A 15,508-nucleotide genomic window follows, 5' to 3' on the forward strand; every position below is an offset into this window, starting at 1 on the left:
ACTATTATTCAGAGTCAAACTTGTCTGTAGCTCCTCCGGTTACTGAACACTGAGTACAACCCCAGTTGTTGGCTTTGTATTTTCAAGTTCTCACCAGTAACAACTCGGATCAATTTTCTGTACTGTGGATTCAGCTAGGTACTTGGCAAAAATTCTGTATCTAGATTGTATAGAGCAATGGGTTGCTTTAAGTATTTAAGATGTGTCATGCATTTAAATAAAACAATCATGAGCATTTCAGAAACGTTTTCTGAAGGGTAGATGGGAAAGTCTTATTACAGGAAGTATATTTTTTTATTCACAGTTAGCCTTTGAGACATGCTACTCATCAAAAGTAGTGCAGCCATAAAATAGGAGAGAAAAGATGAGAAAAGTAACTCTGATTTTCTTAAAAGCAAATATTTAAAAATTTTAAAAGGAAACCCTGAAGCCTTTTTGTAATTAATTAGAGATGAAAGAATCTTAACCTAATAAGACTAGATCCCTTATGTTTTACAGCAGTGTTAAAGATGCTACTGAATTCCTGGAGCAATTTCCACACTATTTCCTACCCTATATTTAATATTTTACTTTCTGATGTAATTTAGCAAAAAAGCAATAATGAAGGTATCACTACCTAATCTCAAATATGAAATACTACAAAAATTATAGAAAACTGTCTGCCTATACAGTTTTAGATTAATTTTTGCTGCATTTAAAGTAAGATGAAAAAGAATCTGAAATAGACTCATTATTTCCTTTTCTGTTTACTTGTCCATGAAATTGGATTAACTAACATACCATATATTATAACACCTATATACTTTATTGTCACTTATCCCAAGAAAACATCAAATTTTATGATGTATTGAGCAGATCATGAGAACCATAGTATGGATGAATATTCTGTTTTCAGATCTTTAGGACAGTGTTTCAGAGAAAAAGGCAAACTTGAGCTCACAAAGAGATGATATGCAAGGTTCTCCCAAAAATGAATGCTTAAATGTCCAGTTTTAATAGAAAATAACAAATCTTCAAAATGAAACTAACACACAGATGAGCGTCTTAAAGTCATCCTCCCAGTTTTGGAAGTATCACCAAGACATCAGCTGTAACCTAAAGCAAAATGAAAAATGAGAAACTGCTACCGAAATGCACTATGCTTTCAGAGTATACCAAGAATATTGTCAAGATAATTAGCAGTTCTCTGGTCAATTTGTACTTGGAAGTTTTCCAGTCCTGATTGGACCTAGTTTCCAGCACCTACCAAAAAGTAAATTTTGTCTCCATTCTAAACTGGAGATCCCTATAAGCCTGAGTACCTGTAAACATCAGGTGCCAGTGTCAGCAGTAATGCTCTGTCAAAATGCACAGAGGCCTGAAATGCTAACAGTGCCAGAATTTTAAGAACTTACAGCAAAAAAGCTGGAATTTTACAAGAAATTTTCTGTTTCCCAATGTATTGGAAAACCAAACTTGTCAGGATGCATTGTAAAGTCTTATTGTATAGCCTACACTTGTATATAAAAGTATAAACATGAGACTGATAGTTACATAATAAAAAAGAAATGTTTTCCCATCTTTTATACAAGAGTAGAGCAAACAGAATTCTGAAGTGAAAATTTTATTAACTCCTTAGTAAGTGTTTCCTAATAAACAAATGTCCAGGATAAAATGTTATTCCTCCTGCTTAGACACCAACAGCGTAGACTGAGAGTATGTTAGTACTCAAACATCATTGTTAGGTATTTAAGAAGATGAGCTGTCAGTCTCCAAGCCTCCTCTTTTCTCCATTTATAATGCATAAATCCAGAGCTTTCCCCTTCTCCTTTATTGTTATTCTTCATCACCTTCTTCTTGGCTACAACCTAAAGCCACATCTCTGTGATATTGCCAGTGTCCTGCTGAACTGCATCTTCTCTACTGGCAACGCTTCCTCTTGCTTATATCACTGCTTCAGCTTTGCAACTCCTTGACAGCAGCTGCCTGAAAGTGTCAGGTCCTTGTATCCCCAGTTGGGCAATCTACTGCTGTCCCTTCATTTCAAAACCCTGCTTCATATCACTTCTCATGCACCTTCTTACCACTACTTATGGACTACTCTTTCATACTCTAGTAATTAGGACAGGCATTCCTCTTTTCCATTTTGGGAAACAATTCTTAACATTTAATCACTACATTTATAGAATATCAACTGCTAGAAATGGAAAAAAAAATCAGCACAAAGAAGAGTTTGTTGGTGGGAAAGTGGGGCAGGAGCACAGATTTTCACATGGTGCCCAAATTCTCGGAATTAGCAAGAGGCTTTTACAACTCACCTAGACCCCCTTACTAGTCTTACCTCAGGTCTGCCTGGAACAAAGACCCAAACCAACAAGAATCAATTCAAACTGTTCTAGTTCTGTGCAACTTGAAATATAGACACAGCTGAGTTCTTGCTAATAATTAGGGTGTGGGTTGTTGCCATTTTTTTTTTTAAGATCCATTTTTCCGTGTCCATATTCCTTTTCCCCTATAGCCTCAATTGCTTTCAGCCACCTGCAAGTTGTATTTTTCTACCCCTTGTACTACCACCCAGCAAACAATAAGTCTGCTTCTTAATATACTTCTCTAACCAATCTAATTTTGTTCAATCTGGTATAGCAAAAACAAAGAAGAAATTAAGTAAAATCACCCCCAAATGATCTCTTTACAGTTCCCCCATCCCATACTTTCAACATTGCATGATGCTGAGAATCAGCTTACTAAAAATAGAGAACAATTCCCTAGACATGACCATACTTGTGGCTCTCAAATGAAAAGAATTGTTCTTGCCTGATTAGATTGGCTTATTAAGTGATAAGGAGCATGTCGGGATAGCCCTGACACTCCTCAGAGCTAACCAGAGGACATTTAAGGGTTTGCTCTTTCTTAGAATTCACACAGCTTTCATGCAGCAATTTATGGCCTGCACAATCCTTCTGTAAAAGTAACTATTCAAAACCTAAGTTCAAAAGCATCTGAAAGAAATGTCATCAGCTATGGTATTACAGGTCATCACTTGTTAAAAGCAGCAAGATTTGGGACAAGCAGATGAATGAGAGTATCAGCAGGAAACAGGTAGCAAACCATCATATTTTTCACCTTTGAAGACATGAAGTCTTAAATAAACTCCTTGTGAAGAGGACTTAGGTTTTATCAATTTTGAGAACTTGGAAGCATCTCTCTATCCCAGATGAGGTCACAAATCAATCTCAAAACACCTCTGACAAAGTATAAATACCATAGCAGACTATGTCTAAGTCACACTAACATGTCTGTCTGGCATAACTACAATAGCAGTGTTGATAAGGTACCAACCAGCTTATCCACAGCATTCTTTTCATGAAGAGGTCATTTCTTCTTTTGTGCTAGGAAGTGAAACAATGCCAAAGCATTCCAGAACTGCTTAAACAAATAACATTAGCATCTACCTCCACTCAGAGCTTAACAGCTTGTACTTTTTTGGTAGCTTATTTATTTTCTTTAGAGTGCAACGTAACACATTAGGAACTTTAGCAGATCACCTGCCAAATATATCCTTTATTCTAGGAAGTGAATCAGCTTTCTCATTGCAATACAATAGATTCCAATTGCTTTTTAGCTTAAGCCATGGCTGGGCTTCTTAAACTTAATGTAACACTCATTTCCTTTCATCCTGAAGTGATTTTCAACTCTGTTTTAATTTTTGGTCTTGAACGGTGTTCTAGCAATAGGTATAAAATTATGAAACATGATTATTTTAATGTCTGCTGCCAGCTTTCCATCAAATACCCTATTAACATTAAGACTTAATCGTAGAAACTTCAACTAGAGTTAGCTCTAGAGAGGGGAAAGCTGAAACATTCAGATAGGAATGTGATCCTTCTCCTTTGTGCAGTGCTGGTGAGGCCACCCCTGCAGTGCTGCAGTACTGTGTCCAGTTCTGGGCTTCCTTGTACGAGGAGGCATTGACATACTAGAAACTTCAGCAAACCAGGCATACAGATGGACAGGGAGTCGTCCATCCTTTGGGGAACAGCTGAGAGAGCTGTGACTATTTACACCAGAGAAAGCTGGGAGGAGGTTGGTGGGAGGGCAGGGACCAGAATCTCATCTATATGTACATTCCAGAAGGGAGGGTGTGTACTCTGACTGAGGCAGATTGCATGCAGTGATGCCCAGCGACAGGACCAGAGATAATGAGCACAAACTGAAGCATGGAAGAGTCTGTCTGAACATCAGAAAACACTTTTTAATGTGAGGGTGACTGAGTACAGCCACTGGTTGCCCAGGTATTGCATCTCTGTCATAGGAGAAATTCAAAAGATTTCTGGATATCCCGGAGAATTGGCTCTAGGTGGCCCTGCTAAAGCACAAGGGTTGGACCAGAAAATCTCCAGAGATCCCTTCCAACCTCAACCAATCTGTGATACAATAAAAAACAATTGTCCCAATTTCATTTTTTAAAATTACTATAGATATTTATTCCTCTCTGGGAAAAAAATTTATATCTTTGATTTCTCTGAATTGAATGAGACTCAGATCAGCAGAAACACTAAAGGTAGTAACAGAATCTCCAATATAAGAGTAGCTGGATACTACAGTCTCCTAGCATTTAACTTTAGAGAAGTAGCAGTGGAGAGTTTGTTCAGCATCACTTTCTGATATAAGCTGCAAATACAGTGTGGGAGGAAAAGAATCACTGTATTCATATGCAAGAGGAAAGAAAACAAGACGCCTCAAATGTATTCAAGACTTAGAAGCTCACAACACAGATGTTGTTTCCATAGCAACTAATATACTTCAAAGCAGGGAAAAAACCAGGATGAGGATTTTAAAGGACAGCATCACATAGAAATTAAAAGCAGATACTGCCTACCAACTGATGATTTGGGGTTTGGACTGATAAACTTGCAATTTATCACATGAAATATCACTTGTTAAGGAGTCAAGACCTAATGAAACTACCCTACTAACAAAGTAAGAGTGAAAGAGTGAAAACAAGTACCCTGGTACTTGACAGCCTGTCTTCCAACTCTTTAGCCTCGTGCACTCACCACTCTCTGTCAAAGGTGGTGTCAAATATTATTTCTGTCCTTGGTTAGGATAAATGACCTACGTGACCCCAAGGAAAGATATGATACCGTAGATGAGAAGCAACATGCTTTGCACTAAGCTAAATTGGATGACTCAATTGGTTTACAATGCTTATGTTTTTATAGCTTCTTGTCCATGCAATTGAGACAGTTGATATAACTGTCTTTTCCATAAAAAAATACAGGCAGAAAAGAGAATGTATACATTTTGAGCTTAGGAAAGACAAAGGAAGACAATGTCAGTTCTAAAAATAAAATTTAGTATTCAAAAAATGCCCAGTACAGAGAAAGAACAATAAATCATCTGGATCAAGGCCTTTATTGGTGTCTTCCACAGTAAATACTAAATGTCTTGCACAAGACCCCAACTGTTTTTAATATTCAGTTGAACCCCTCCCCGTGAAAGACTAAACCCTGTATACAATTCTTCCATTTATCATCATTTCTGAGAAATTAAACAACATAAGCTTATAATTTAAGTGCAGCCTATGTTCAATAAATGGCTTTTTTTAACAAGGGCAGAAAAACCTTATGAGCTGTATATTACTATACTATTTCTATATTTCTGTATGTCAGGCTACATCTAATATATTGTACAACTTCAGACTTTTCAACCACATGAAAGTTACTTGGGAGGCAAAATCCAATTTCAAGTTAATTAGCCACTTAGCACAGCTGTACACATCCAGTTTCATACACATGTCAAGGGACAAAACCAAAGGAATTTAGAATTACAAAACCGAAGGAATTTAGACTTCTACCCTTTGCAACTGACCTTTTTCAAGAATAGGATTGCAAAGACATTCTTGCTTATCATTAAAAGGAAACATCATGGAAAGATCAGTCTGAAGATAAGTTTCAGAAAGGTGTTAACAACACTTTTGGGATCTTCAGAGCTACCCAGGTAACATCTATGAAATAAAATGAGTTCAGTAAACTATTTTCAAATACTTGGTTTGGTGTAATAGTAATTTTCAAGTGCTGTACCAATAATCAACAGGTAAAGTCAACATCTACACAAGACCACTTCAGTTGATTTGTGCCTCATCTGGTATTTCTTTTAAGTACCTTATCCTTTTAGAATCGGTACCCTAACATTGATGCAAGAGGTAGAAAACTTAAACAATAAAATCTACAGTAATTTCCCAGATTGATATAATTCAATACTCAAGTTATGCAGAAAATTCTGGGACTGGGTTGCTAAATTCTACTCACATTACTAGAAAAAAATAAGGAAAAGCATGATGTTGGTTTTTTTCTTTTCACCAAAGTGGAGAAAAGGATGTAGGTGGGGAGTATAATTGACACTAATTATTTGTAGGAAAGGTCAGGATTACCTTTTACCAACTGCATGAGGCAGCTTATTATCTGTCACATCTCTGGAACACAGTCATGAATTCGTCAGTGACTAAAGGACAAACATGCCTTGGCTAGCAATCAAACTTGGCAACATTAAACAAAATAACACAGCAGATGTCTTTTTAAAATAGGTAAATTTTAAATAGCATTAGATAGCGTAATGCTAGATATCTGCAATGCTGAAAAAACGTCAATAAAGGCTACCCTTTAAGTACCTAACAGGTGACTTGGTATTATGATCTTCTCTGCATTTGAAGAGCTAAAAAGAATACCAACATCACAAAATTCCAGCTTGGCTTTGAACTCCCTCAAAAAGTCTTCAGTTTTTACAGGATATGTAATTAAATTTATTTGATACGCTAAACCCCATTTTGAACAAAAACTGCACAAAGAAAGCATAAGACAGACAGCTACAAAATATCTGGAAAATAAAGAACAAATTTAGTAATTTTAGAAAATAGAGTACTTAAAAAATGAGGGAATTTCTTCTCAGAGTCTCAGGAAAAACCTGTCTAAAAGATAAAAACTGTCATTCCATATTATAATTATTACTGTTGTTCTAAAATCCAAACAGAGATCTGATACATATTGTTTGATAACTGGTTTTTCACAGTCACAGTCACAGAGTGTTCTGAGTTGGAAGGGACTCACAAGGATCATCAAGTCCAAGTGAATGGCCTCTACGGGGATTGAACCTATGACCTTGGCATTATTAGTACCCTGCTCTAACCAACTGAACTAATCTCAGTTTAGTTACCAGGATACTCACTGTTCCAAGAAAAAAAATTGTTTGTTATTTAGTATGTCCCTTGAGAAGTTTGCTGTGCATTAAGTGAAATGAAAATTCCACCCCTGAGATCAACTTACTGGCTTTTCAGAAAGTGAAGTTTACAGGGATGAGGCAACTCAATTCCAAACAGCGTTGGCTTCAATATTAATCTCAGAACTATGAGAACGGAAGAAATCTGTATGCTCATGTGTCCCACCTAATAAGTTAGCTTTTTGTAACAAAATCCTTAAATGAAACAATGTAAGAAATAAGGAGAGATTTCACTCTGTGTAGTTTTGGATATATACATTATAATTGCAAACTCCCCTTGTTTTGCAGTGATTAGTGATAGTAAGTTATTAAGGTTATGTATAGAGTTAATTTTGTTTTGGAGTAGAAACAGTTCATTTGCATTTATAGTAGTTAGTTCTGCAGCAGCCAGTTTAAATGCCATCAGCTCCAGCTTTTGCCTACACATACATACATTCAGTACTGAAACAACTGAGAGTCTGCAGTGCAGAATCATGACATCAGCACTTTTTTTGATGCTGAGGAGTGCTGTGTCCAGGGGATTATAACACCCATCTGGGCATTTCCATTCTCTAAGCAATACTACAAAAGTTTCATGCCAGAGCAGCAATTCTGGGGAAAATTTCTGGTTTCCTCAAATGTTTCAGGATCATATTTCTAAAAATGCATTTTGATAGGGAAAGAAATGGATCACTTGGGCCCTCCAGATAAAGGTAATTTTGATTTTTAAGACTTTAGGCTAGTGAAACAGGGAGAAAAACAATTATGCAGACTAGTAGTCCTGGTACATAACAGTTGACAGCTTTCCTTCCTTTCTTGCCCAAGAATTCTGCAGAATTGTGCTGTTCAAGCTTCACAAAGCACAGTGAACTCTGACTCCTGGTTTTGAAGAAGTTAGTAAGCAGTAGTTTGCAACACAATACTCCCAAAAGGAAACACCAAAACTTTTCTTAGTTCTCCTCAGCAGAGACACAAAGATATTTGTGAATTCATCCAAAAACGTTTTGAAGTGCAAGTCTCAATAACTGCAACAAGCAAACTGAAAAAAAACCAAAACTGTCCTGCTTTTAATTTATAACTGATCACCTTTGGCTAACAGCACTTTGCTTAGTGTAAGCTACAGCACTCCTCTTTATCAAATAGAGTAACTACTTTTAATTCCAGTGTAACAACATTAAAGTTTAAAAGCAGAAAGGTTAACAAATCTTTCTGGCTCTGACTACAGGACAGTGGCCCAGCATACACTTCTGTTTTGTGCAGGCCTGTAACTTTACCTATAACTCACTGCCAATTTCATGTTTTAGCTGTTTTCTACTGAGTGTATCTGAACAAGGAAGAAGTTGTTAGATCTCCTCTCCTCAAAGGATCACAAAACCAAACAAGAAAGATGAAAATCCTGATATCTTTTCTGAATAGCTAGTCTTTTGTTTAGGAACCGAAAGATGTCTCAGTGTTAAAAATTAACAGAAAAACTTGACTTAAATTTTACAGCAAAAGACAACGATCAGGATGAAGGTGCGAGGTTTCTATAACATCTCTGAAATTGTAAAGCCAGCTGTTAGTTACGCTATTCACCAGAGCCAGGCTAATCTTAGTAGTACTCAATTTACCAATCCTATATAAGAGTTTCACTAGATGTGAAGATATGTGTATCTACAACATACTTTAAGATATCATTTTCAGGTTAGTTATCAGTGTCTGGGATTCAATTTTAACATTCATTCAACCTGTTCTTGTAGCTAGCTAGCTAGTATTAAAACAGCTCAAAACTTCCAGTGCTAGAGATTTTCATTATCTTCAAAATACCTGAAGCTAAAAAAAAATGAACGATGTTAAAACAATGAAGAAGCACCTCAAAGACAACAAAAGCTGCCATTTTTGAGGCAGGTAAGAGAGCATAGACAAGCAACTTGCCCAAAATCATCTTATGGGCTAATTGGTGCAACATCAAGAAATCTCACCTTCCTGCATTTTCCACCATTCTTCTGTCCACCTTTCCAAACAGACCCTGTGATCTGACATTATAACAGCGCCAACCTCAGGTCTGTCCATTAGTCTACATAGTGAGATACATGATTTGCACTATCACCTCCTTTGGTCTACAGACGTCTCTATTCTGGTCAAGGCCTTAATCAATTGGTCCAGTTGCTTGCTTCTAAACTTATCACTACTTTCAGTAGCAGCTTTTTGCATTTTAACTTTCCACTTGAAAACTCCAATGTACAGTCAATAAACCTGACTTTACAATTGACATAAATAAAGTAAATATACAACAGACAGGAGAAATCTTGTTGCATTTGGTGTGAAAAATAATTCCAAATATTTTCATCCCTTTTAATGAGTTATCAGAAAACTTAATGACATCACTTTCTCCTTCTCTCAGTGCTGTATATTTTAAATAGAGAAACTCTGAATACACTTTCACATTTACAAGTACTGACTTGTTGTTTTGGTATTTTTCATTGGCCAAGGTCAAAACTGAGGAAATGTTCAAGCTTCTAAGTGAAACAAGAGCCCAGAGCTTTGAAAATATGTGAAGAGACAGAACCGGTATTTTTAGTGTACCCGTCCAAACTGAAACAGAATTCAGTTTCCCAGTTAGGAGCACATAGCCAGTTTACATTTCACAATTAACTGTAAGCTGCAATCCTAGATCCAACTCCAATGTGCAAACCCTCAAACTACTAGATTCTGACTCCAAATTCAGGGATACAGAAGAAAAACATAGGGCATATTATCTGTCCCCCTCTAACATGTATGAGTCCTTTGCCCATATACAGAAAACAGGAACCTCTTGTTTTGTCCACCTTTTCTCAGCTTTCCAGAAGGGGAACGGAGAAAGGTATTGCAGTCACTGCTCACCCTGAATTTGGCAGCAGGGTCCAATCCCAGATACTAAGCCTTCTGTCAATAGCAGCAACAAATCACAGAACAGTACTCTGTCACACTGCTGCTTCTTGTGCAAAGGCACAATTAATTACCAAGTTAACTTGGCTGTATTACAACTTAGGACTTGAACCACAGCTGTATGGTTCCAGGTCAATTACTATTAGGCCAGGAAAGCTCCAAAGGCTGAGGACACAGCCAGAGCCACCCTTGAAGAAAGCAGTTAGCACTCAAGTTACACATTTTCTACCCAGATTATTAATCTCTTCCCATTTACTAAATGCCAATCTACCAAACTATCCTAGCCAGACCAGATCATCTGATTTCTGTGCTTTTTCAAAATGGTAATGCTGACATAAAATGGCTGTAAGCTTATCTTATTTCTCTAAGTTCATCCAGAACTTATTTGCAAATTGAAAGATCTAGTTACAACCATGTGAAACAAGCTATAAGAGTCCAGAAAAAGTAAAACATTGTTCTGCTTTTAAAAAACATCTTGTAATCTTATTGATGCAGAGTGGCCACGGCTTTGTCAGAATAAAAAGATAGCAGTGAAAGTTGAACTTTTCCCCAACACCTAGTATTCCTATTAGAATAAGCTAATATACAACTGGAAAAATGAGATTTCATAATTGGTGCTATAAAGAACAAGGGATACAAATATATGTGAAAATAAAATTTAAGAACAATGAAAATTTTATTGCTTATGGAATGACTCATGGAATCTGAATAAGGACAAATTTCAATTGCCTGTTTACACACTTTTGTGTGTAAATTGTCAGACAATTTACTTTTAAGACCTGTGGTATCAAGAAAAGAAGTGGCAGTGAGTCAGTCCTACGACAACACAAAAAAAAATTCACTTTCATCCATTCAGTATATTTTTGTAGGTTATAACGAAAACCACATTCCACAGCCAATTATTTTTAGTGCTTCTGCACTAGAAGTTCACTTACAGCTAATTACTAATAGAGTTTATTTTTAACAAGTATTTGAGGTGTACCTTGAGGTATACTTGACGTTTCTGTTCTGACTAATCACAGAGTCCCCAAAGTAAATGTAGGTGAACCAATTATTTTTATTGAAAGGAAAAGAATTCTTTGTTACTAAAAGTAAAAGAATATGAGAAGCATGATTCACAGCATAGAGAAGAATATTCAAAGTTATAGTATGATGATTTTTTTTTTCCACTATGAGAAAAGCAATTTCCATGAGCCTGAGGGAGGTAGATGTTCACTGTATAATGCTGAAAATTTCCTTCTTTCAGATTTAGAATTTAGGCAGAAGTTAGAGGTTTGAGGGCAAAATAAAGAAAAATATTCCAAAGCTGAACACTACCATCAGGTCCTTAATTTAACTAATTTTTCCTACTGTAATAAAAACTTGAAGTAGGAAAAGTTTTAAAGGATATGCCTTGTTAAATGATCAGACAGGCTTGGTTTTGGCTTTTTTTGTTTTGGTTTCTTTTTGTTTTCCAAACCTTTTAACTAAATCCCTTAAGATCTAGTAATTTGACTTCCTGAAAAATAAGTAAATTATTTTTCAAAGTGCCAAGAAATCAGTACAGCATTCAGTAATCACATCAGTAAATTTTAAGCAGTAAACTCTTCTGCTACACAGAGATTTATTTTCCAAAGAAGTATCTACAGTTGGTAAATGAACAGGTGAACACAGGTGCCACTATAAGGTGGTACGCAAAAAAAAATTATATAGAACAGATCATGATTTTCGCAATTTGTCTCCCATTTTTTATATTTTACTTTATGTTTTATGTATTTTATTAATCAGAGCTAGTAGTAGAAATATGTGAAGTGACAGAGACAGAATTTACACTGATAGTCATATATGATGTATGTATCAAAAATATCCTTATGCATTCTAGATATTTTCAGGAGGCATCAGGTTTTATATTCCTGGAGTAGTATAAGTACAACCTCTATTCAACTAGAGTAGCTGTGTGAACTTTCACAGCTCTTGATAAAAACTTTTAGTCATAATTAGTGGCTACAATTGAGTTACTGATAACAACTCCAAACTGAACAGGTATTCTGATTCTGCACAGTTAGCACCTTCCAAGGGAGTACTAGGTGGGTGTATGTGTATTCCCAGACTCCAAATAAAAGTCGGTCCAGTGTTCCATGTTGATGCAAGACAATTTTCAAAATGCTGAGAACTTGCATTTCTTTCTTGTGCAGTATTTGAAAACCTAAGTTTATAAAAGAATTAACTGTCTTTAAGGAAGTTGCTAGCATTTTTCCAGGGGATGCTCTAGGCAATTACGCCACAGTTTGTTACCAGGGCTTTTTCATGACTACCCTGAAGCACACAAATCGTTATGGATAAAGCCACTTCAAAATGGTTTGTTGCCTATGGATTAGCCATATCCTATCCCATAGGACAGATAAATGATAAGACAAAGATCACATCCCAAATGATTAGATAAATTCTGTTGGAAAGAGATAAAGCTTTCACTCAGTTGCTCTCATATGAAGGCCAAGGAAATTGCTGTATTTTCTAACATGAGCTCTTTGCCCCTTATTTCCTGGAGAGGAACAGTTAGCGTCAGACCCTGCACAAAATGTATGTAGTGTGAGTACAGCCATTCCATTTCTACTCTTTCATATTCTACCAATAACACAATTGTGCCCTAGGTACCACCAGCAAGACCCCAATGACCAAGCCTGCCTATAAATATCTGCTTTGAGAACTTCAAGATTTACACTGCAATAATGTATGCCCTGTGAGAACACTGCTGAGAATCAAAAACTTGCAGAAACAGAGCACCTAGCTGCCCTCCCGAACACTTCCAGTGAGAGTCAGAAAATATTCAGAGCTAGTTTCTTGCCTTAAGGACTACAATGAGCATTCTAGAGTGAGGGAATAAAAAATGGAATGATACTATATGCCTTCTTTGCAAGGAATTCTGAATTTCTTACAGTGGATCTTGAACAAATTGAAAGCTCTAGTGTTTGGAAGGTTAAATGACAGTAGCCTTATATCTAGTGAAAAATGTAAGAAATTTTCAAGGAAGACAAATTATGAAGTAAAATTCAAAGCTTCTGAACAGCTAACTTAACTGAATAATTTATTTGCTTATCACTTGCTGTAGCTTGCCCCACCCTGGTGTTATTTTAGAACACTAGCTGCTTATGAAAAAAACATCCATTCATTACTAGCCACATCCTGAAGGAATATGTGTCCATTACATCAGCTGAGCTAAAAGATGTCACTGCTTTCAAGCACTCAGTCTAGTGAATACCTACTCCTTTAAATATTTTCCTATCTTTCCCCCCTGAAAATCCTGTGCAGTCAGAATTTAGTTTCAAAATTTTATAGCATTTTTTGCTGCCAGAGTCAGACATATTCAAAAACACTAAAGTAGTTTTTGTTTATAATCCTACAGGAAAAGTGCTAAGCCAAATAGGTAGTCTCATTTTTGGTATTTGGAATATTATGAACAGAAGTCATAGTCAGAAGTGTAGCTTTTTTGATTGGTCATCAGTGATGTCGCCTGTTCAGCAAGTTATATAATCACATACTGTACATTCCAAACGAATGAGTTGACTTCTAGTCTTTTTAGCTGAAAAGTTACACTTTCACACTTTGTCAATGAATTAGCATTCATTGAAGGTCTATAAGCAAAGTGATATGTACATTTCTGAGACTCATCAGCCTAATTTATACATAGTCTGTTGAAAGACTGGCTTGCTAAGAGCATACTTTGGAGAAGAGAAAAACAACTGAGCTTCTTCTATTGCTAGGGCTCCCACCTACAGGAGATGCCAGAATTAGCACTAACATTTGGTTAAGTGCTAGGTAGGAGCCTTAACTGGGTAAGTAGCTAGATCAGTGTATAGAAAACTGTATGACGAGAAGTCAATCTTTGATGTGCTAAACTCAAAAGAACCTATTCTGAATTTCTGTGAAAGTCTTGCACTAGTTTTAGTACCTTCAAGTTTCACACTTCAGAATTGTTTTAACTCATGTTTATCATTAAGCTCTTGCAAAATTCCTCTCGGCACCATTTCATCAAGAGAAATCAGTGTCTCCTTGTGCACTTTCCTGCCAATCTTCCAGTTACTGTAAAAGGGTACCATCATATTTGCCTTTCATGATTTCATGCTGATTTACATTGTCACTGTAAGGATGCTCAGACTATAGTTAAATAGCTCATGATGCAATTAAGATTTGTTCTGCTAGTTATTAGAAACTACTGAAGAGTCTGCACTCCCTAATGGCATCATCCTTCAGTGAACTGATGGTAAAAAATAAACTTAGATGCAGAAAGGCACTTTAAAATGCAGCCTAGTCATAACAAGATCTTCTCATATTCTTGTCTATTTTAGCAAGAATTTGGTTTCATCATAATAAATTGTATAAATTTATATTCTTACATTTCCTGCATCTCAAAACTTGCAGCAAATACAGAAACATAAGTAGATATCTTACCAATTTGACAAGTCTTGCCTGTTTGGTTTTGGTTGGGGTGGGGCACGAAATAGGATAGAAAAGACTTCAGAGCAGCAGTCGACCTGAAGAACCGGTAGCAGCACGCTAACCTTTCCTACTCTATGTCAACTTAAACTAAGCTAACAGTAGTCAGCCAGCCAGATTCTAAGATCTCTAAAGCTATTTATCTGCTTTAAAGGAGTTATCCAGATCTCAGTGTACCCATTTTAAAATTTCCCTTTACAGATAATTTTTTCCAGCCTTTTCCCTCTCAGGGGAGCTGTGATATCCTTGAAAGCAATAGTGCTTCTCCTGCCTGCACTATATATGGTCTGTGGAGAGAAGTCAAAATACCAATGGTATTTTTGGTCACATTGTCTGCATTGGATTTGTCTCAGTTACTTTTAAGTGTTCTGAAAAACAGAGGGCAAATTTCTTTCTTAAAGAAATTGTTATCAGTCATATTAATTTTTGTTTATTTATTTTTTAATCAGATAATCATCCTATTCTAGTTATTTGGTTGTATAAGGTAAGAAAAAGCACAGGGTGGCAACTTGTTGCAGTGCTGTTAATTTTAGCCACCATATCAAATAAGAGCTGCCATTCAAGTTAATCAAGGTATTCCGTTATTATTATCAGGTTAAGGGAATGAGATCATTAGCACTAGTCAAGCTATAAAAAGCTGTGGCATAACCAAAAGCTGATGCAATTCTAAAATATACCTAGAAAGAAGTTTGTCTTTTTCCAAACAGATAATTTAATTCTCTTAAATATAATTACTTACACACTTGAAACAGATAGTTTTATTTAAAAATATCTGGATTGTTGATACAATGAAATGCATTCACTGGATATCCATTCTTCTTAAGGGCAGAAGTTACGGAAGTACTTGCAAAAGTAACATTGTAAAGCTCCACTGTTGTTCTGGATGACTCCCTCC

At 36.2% G+C, this 15,508-nt stretch overlaps 1 long non-coding RNA gene across 1 annotated transcript in view; it reads right to left on the minus strand.

Annotated features, from left to right (window-relative positions):
- Window positions 1-413: 413 nt before the first annotated feature.
- The window catches only part of LOC135413258 (uncharacterized), a 54,481-nt gene continuing 39,386 nt past the window's right edge, over window positions 414-15,508 (minus strand). Inside the window, exon 3 of the long non-coding RNA XR_010430151.1 lies at window positions 414-1,095. This is a non-coding gene — a long non-coding RNA (uncharacterized LOC135413258). The remainder of the gene's footprint in view (window positions 1,096-15,508) is intronic.

Source organism: Pseudopipra pipra, chromosome 4 (genome assembly GCF_036250125.1).
Source record: "Pseudopipra pipra isolate bDixPip1 chromosome 4, bDixPip1.hap1, whole genome shotgun sequence".
NCBI classification, from domain to species: Eukaryota; Metazoa; Chordata; class Aves; order Passeriformes; family Pipridae; genus Pseudopipra; species Pseudopipra pipra.